General features: G+C 37.7%; 1 non-coding gene across 1 annotated transcript; it reads left to right on the forward strand.

Annotated features, from left to right (window-relative positions):
• Positions 1-5,446: 5,446 nt before the first annotated feature.
• LOC145122957 (small nucleolar RNA R71) lies at positions 5,447-5,553 on the forward strand. The gene has a single exon (XR_013714840.1). It is a non-coding gene; the product is annotated as a small nucleolar RNA R71 (small nucleolar RNA).
• The last annotated feature ends 1,024 nt before the right edge of the window (positions 5,554-6,577 follow it).

Raw genomic sequence — 6,577 nt, forward strand, 5'->3', positions numbered from 1 at the left:
ACACTCGAGCGAACTTAACCGAATTCTCAGATATAAGACCTTTTTTAGGTTCAGTTTCGCTCTTGACAAATTCTGAGCAGTCAACCACATCCTCTACAGAAATTTCACTCATATCACTGTCCTCATCAAATTCAGAAGTGTTTTCAACATTTATTTTGTTTTCTGAACTTAACTTGGCATTCAATGAGTCAAATTTTTGTATGGTTTCGGTCTTGATTATCCATTTATCATTCTCGTCCAAAAGATTTTTAAGCATGTCCTTATGGTCTTTGGACTTGATAAAGGACTCGATTTTGTCCAGACCAACCCTGTAGGCGTCAGAGATTTTATCTGAAGAAACAATAGATTCACAGTTATAACCATCAATATCAACTTCGTCCTCCTTTAACTCCAGGAAGGGCAAAATCATTTTGTGAATCTTTTTGCCGATTTCACAGTCTAAATGCAATTGAGTGATATTAGTATATAAACGTTTAGCAATCAAGCAAAAAATGTTTCTTTGTTTCATAAGTTTCAAGTTATCACGTTGCAAATAAATAACTTCATCTCTCGTCCTAACTAACTCTAACCCCGTCTTCTCTATCCACATCCTTCGCTCCTCATTCTTGGATGTCACCCTGCTAATTTGATCGGTTAGGTTAGCATTTGTGAGGCGTGTTTGCATTAGACTACCACTTAAACTAGAAAATTTGAATTTCAAATCGTTTAATTCCTTTTCATAGTTTGTTACAGGTATTTTAAGTGATTCGAGAATGGATTGTACCTTCTTGATCAACTGATCGCAGTCGTAGATCCTCTCGCTCACAGGTTTGGCAGCAAAACACTTATCTTCCTTCAGATTCGCCTCATCATACTCGCCTTCGGTTGTGTAGCCCCTCATTTGTGACACCCCAGCTGTGACCATCAAGCATCTCCCAGCAGACTCAATACTCTTTTCTTTCGCCACAAATGCCTTGCCATGTGTGGGTTTACGCACTTCTTCATCTTAAGAGTTTGTAGACCAGACTTCTACACCACCAAACTCATCATCCACAACGTTCTCCTGCACAATCAAATCATTCATTGAACTGTTAGAGGATTTCTTCTTCTTTATCTCCTCCAACTTGTGCATATAGTATGCTTCATCATCTTCACCCTCCTTCTTCTCCGATAGCTTTCTTAACATACAATCTTTGGCAAAGTGGTTTTTTCCATGACAGAAGTTGCAATCGTATCCGGAGTCTCCCACCAGTTTGCTCTCCTTCTTCTCTTCTTCTTTCTGAGGAGTATTTTTGATCTCCTCTTTCGCCTTTTCTGAGCTATAGCATCCCTGCCAGTTTCGGTTCTTGACAATAGGAAACTTTTTGCGAGCAAACCGCTTCGGGTTGGAAACCATCATTGCATACTCTTCTCTTGTCATATCACATTCTGACATCTCTGACTCTTCTTCATCCTCTGCCACATTCTTTGCCTTAGAGAGAAGGGCCAGGGATCCCATACCAGACACCACTTTCGCTTCCTTAGTCACAACACTTTCATGAGACTTGAGAATACATACCATCTTCGCCAGTGAATAGGTTTTAAATTGCTCGTGAGACTTCACCGTTGATACCACAACCATCCATTCGGGTCTTAAACCATTCATAAATGTGACGTTCTGTTTGATCACTTCTCTTCCAATGCCGTGCTTGATCATCTTACTCAAAAGATGGTTGAAACGATCGAATGCTTGAATAAGTTTTTCATTAGACTTTTGTTGGAAAGCACCGAACTCAGAGAGAAATAGAGTTTGGATAGAGTGCTCTAGGTCTTAATCAGTGGAATACAGCTCTTTAAGTTTATCCCAGATCTCTTTTTCCGTGGTGCATGAGCTTACCAAACGAAAAGTATCAGACTGTAAAGCAAATCGGATCATTCTCATGGCTTTAACATTACACAACAACTTATCTTTTTCGTCTTGAGGAATCTTCTCCACGTCAGTTAAGAGTTTGTTGTACTCCTTTTGAGTCTTAATCGTTCTATTTGTACCAGAATGAACAAAAGGACCCAATGTTATTGCTTCCCAGATAAGATAACCATTGTCTTCGGAACCAACGACGTAGTCCTCAAAGTGATGCATCCAAACTTCATAGTCTTGAGTGTATAGAATCGGGATTCTGGTTGTAGATCCAACGTTGTTGGAGATGTTGATCGGATTGGTTTGTGAATCTTCGTGAGACATGATGACCTTTTTCAGATATCTGCTAAGAATCAGACTTGTAAAGATTGAATAGGGTAATATCGAGATCTAGAACAACGTCAATGAAGGAATGACGGCTTAACAGATCCAATAAAAGCAGAAACCCTAAGAAAATTCTTCAAACAGAAGAGATGCGTATGATTTACACAGCCTCCTGCTCTGATACCAATTGATGAGAATAATATTCTCTTAGATCGATAGATTCAAACAGATATCAATAAGACAATAACAAGTAATAGAAAACAATGAACACCACTATGAATCAAACGAATGTTGAATGATTAAAACAACAACACCTCAGAAGAGCTCGATGAAGAACTTCTACTTTAGAGGCGTGCTAGGGTTACAGTACTTGTCAACGGAAATATTCAAGAAGTGTAATTAATATAATGCATGCATGCACTATATATACTAAACCCTAAAAACAGAACACGGCTGGACAGGCCCAAACCGTGATTACATATGGACCGAACTAACTAAGCCCAATGGAGCAACCCATATACCCAACACTTTCAAACATAAAATAAGTGAAATTAAAGGGATTTAAGCATTTAAATCAAACCTTTTTACGAGTGTGGAACACGAAATATAAGAAGGAACAATGGAAATCGCCCGAAAATCAAAATGGGTACCAAAGATGTAGTAAGGCTTGCCTCTCACGTCGTAAGTTTGTTTGCAAAAATTACAGTCAAATGTGTTTGTGGTTTAAGTATAAAGGAACTTGTCCTCTCGTTATTCACGTCGTAAGCTTTTATACCAGAAACTTATACGTGATTTTAATAAATTCCCATGCTGTGACAAAGTATGGCCACGTCGTGGGTAATGAAAATGTCAAAAAAAAAAAATCCATTTTTTTCTTTTCAAAAATAATTGACCACTTACTCATTAGATCCCACACTTGATTTTTTAAATAGAATATGGACACATGACTAATCCTAAAAATCAAATAAAATAATGCAAAACAAATAAACTAAAAAGAAAGGGAAAAGAAAATGCAAACTGAGCTTGGGTTGCCTCCCGAGAAGCGCTTCTTTTGATAGAGTCGTGAGCCAGACTCCTTCCCACTCTATCTTGTGCTGGTTGGGAGCAGAATTTCCCTGTTTTCCTTCATCTCAAGGCGTTTCCTTTTGTAATCCACAACCCTTCTTCTATAAGCTTTTATCGAATTTTCTTTCTTCTTTGGGTTGTCACATTCATCGTGTTTACTCTTGACTCCTTGAGAATTTTCAGCCATGGTGCTCTTCTTTTTATCTTCAGTGGGTTCCTTCTTTTACACTTCCATATTATCAAGCATGGTCTCCTTGCTTTCTTGATCTTCTTCTTCATCACTTGGACTAAGTTCTTCATCTTCACTTTCATCCTAGACTTGAACTTTTGGTGTAGTAAAAGCAAAAACTTCAAAAGTCATTGGAATCGAGGCTCAAGGCTTGGTAAGTTTGACTTCTTCTTTTGGTCTTGGCTTTTCCCTAGTTTATACTTCTTCTTCCATAAATTTCCCAACTCTTCTAGCTTATTATATTCATTTACCCTATCCATAAGAAATACTCCATCTTGTGCTTTCGATTTATTGAATCTTTCATCAACCCCGAATGTAATCTCCTCCTTCCCCACTCTTAAAGTAAGCTTTGACTCTTGAATGTACACCAAGGATCTTGTGGTATTGAGTAGTGGGCATCCAATAATAATTGGTGCATCCTCATCCTCTTCCATATCTATGACCACAAAATCAAATGGAAAAACTTTTTCCAATTTTAGCCAATAAGTCTTCAACTATGCCTCGAGGATAAGTTACCGAACGATTAGCCATATGGATCACCATTCTCGTGGTCTTCAATTATGGAAAGTCAAGCTTTTGATAAAAAGAATAAGGTTTTAAATTTATGCTAGCTCCAGAATAGGCTAAAGAAAATGTCTTCGTGGCATTTCGAAACTCACACAGCAAAGTGAGGCATCCTGGATTTCCCATCTTCATTGGTATTCCTTCCAAAATAACCACTGAACATTTTTCATTAAGAATAACCTTGGACATCTTTTCTAGTTGTTGACGAGTGTCGAGAATATCTTGAAGGAATTTCGCGTACATAGGCATCTTGGCTATTGCTTTTAGGAACAGGATATTAATCGGAATACCCTTCACTTGGTTGATGAATCTCTTGTTGTCTTGTTCCAATGGATGTGCCCTTTCTTGAGACAGATAAGGTAACGGAGGATGATAAGGCTTGAAAAAAGAACTATTTTTTTTATGATGCTGAGCCCACGACATGACAGATACCTGCTCACGTCGTGAATACTAGGCACCTTCTTGTTCTTCCTCTTTGGTCTTCGCTTCTTTTGGTTGAGGATTTGGCTTCTTTAATGCTTTATTTAAGATCACTAGAGGCTTAGAGATGGTGTCATCTTTAGTAGAAATGACCATCACATGAGGTTGTGGTTTTGGATCGGTATTTTTAGATGATTAGCATTCGTTCACGAGCTTAGTCAATTGCCCGAGTTGAGTGTCGATGTTTTTAATGGAAGCTTGTTGGTTTCTAATTATAACATCAGTAATGTCATCTATTTTCTTAGAAGCTTCCATTAATCTACTGTACATTGACTCAAAATGTAGTTTCTTTTCGGGTGGTGGTTGTTCTTTTTGGTAGTAGCCTCTTCCAGTTTGCCGATACTTCTCTTAAAGACGATTATAGAAAGATACCAGGATTCTACTCAAATAAGAGCAGCGGTACTCTCCGAAGTCCTTCAAATAACTACGCTAATTGTAGTAACCTGAACAGGTACCTTTAGCTTTCTTGTATTCTTCATATGGAAACCATCCCCTCTTTGGCTTTCTACAACCTTCATCATACCGGTCACCACTAGAGTAGCATATTTGTGCTTTTCGGTTCCTGATTTCATCCAAATTACAATCTTTTGTTAAGTGATCCATTGCAATTGTCACAACCTACTTGTATGGCATGTATCGATTCACCTATCTTTGTCATCCTCCGGTCCATATTCTCGAGTATCGTCATCACCGCTGTCAAGTTCTTGTTTCCTCCATCTCCAGTTTCTTTACCTCTTGTAACATCCTCTCTATGGTTGTAGTATTCTCTAGAGTGCTTCACAAATTCTTTTATTAATTCCTTGATTGTAGTGTGATTTTTCTTCGCCATTGGTCCTTGAGAATCAAGGAGTTTCCTTGTGGTCACATTTACCCCATCATAGAATATAGAAACTTCTTGCTACACATTTAGATCGTGTTGAGGGAAATTTCTTAACAATCCCTTGTATCTTTCCCAAGCTTCATGAAAAGAATCGCCATCATTTTATTGGAAATTAGCAAACTTATTTTTGAGTTTGGCTATCTTTGAAGAAGGGCTGAATTGTTCTATGAATGCTTCACGATGGTTGGTCCAGGTTCTAATGGCTCCAAGTGCAAGTGACTTCAACCAAAATTTTGCATCTCCAGTAAATGTCACTGGAAGCATTCTTAGTAGTAGTGCATCTCTTGAAATTTTTGGAACATTGAAGTAATTTGCAATGTACAATACTTCGTTAATGTGTTTGAAGGCATCATCATAGTCTTTCCCAAAAAATGGACTGTCCTTGAGCATAGCAAGAATGTGGCCTTTGAGCTCAAAGTTTGTAGCAGCTGGTATCGCGGGCGGAACAAGACCGATATCGTTGTCATTATGCATTCTCCTCTTGTACTCCTCCATCTTCATCTATCCTATATCGGCCATTTCTTCTACTTCTATTTTTACTTAATATTCTGAATCGTTCGTGGTTTCTGGTTCGTACCCAATGCCCTTCTTGTCGGGAGTCTTTTCAAAGCTTTTGAACTTGTCCACGTGAAAACTACTACTTGACTCGTCAACCTTTTTATCTTTTTTTTGTGGAATGCGGACTATGGATCGTCAGGTGGTGGTATGAAAGGAAAGTAGGATCCCCTTGTCATATATCACTGAAACAATACAAAACAAAAACGTAAAAACGAACTAAAAAGCAAATAAACAAAAAACTGCAAAACTTCAGTTCTCACATCGTGACAGTGAGATGGTCACGACGTGAACACTATAAAAATAGAAAAAATTTATATACACTGAAAATTAAATTTTTGCGGTTTTTACCCCACAAAAATGATCGATTAACCTAAAGCAATTAAATTAAAAACTAAAAAAAAAGGTTCCCCGGCAACGACACAAAAAACATGATGTGCACAGATATACCTACTAGTTTTAAGTTTATAATCCTAACTAAACTGATGTATTAATGCACTTATACGCAGTCTACCTAGTCATTTTATAATATAGAAATGTAAGTCGGGTATCAAACTCAGGGAACAATATTTAGCTAATAAAATAACTACTAAAAATTAATCTA

This window comes from Lactuca virosa, chromosome 6 (genome assembly GCF_052849685.1).
Source record: "Lactuca virosa cultivar CGN04683 chromosome 6, Lactuca_virosa_CGN04683_v6, whole genome shotgun sequence".
NCBI lineage: Eukaryota > Viridiplantae > Streptophyta > Magnoliopsida > Asterales > Asteraceae > Lactuca > Lactuca virosa.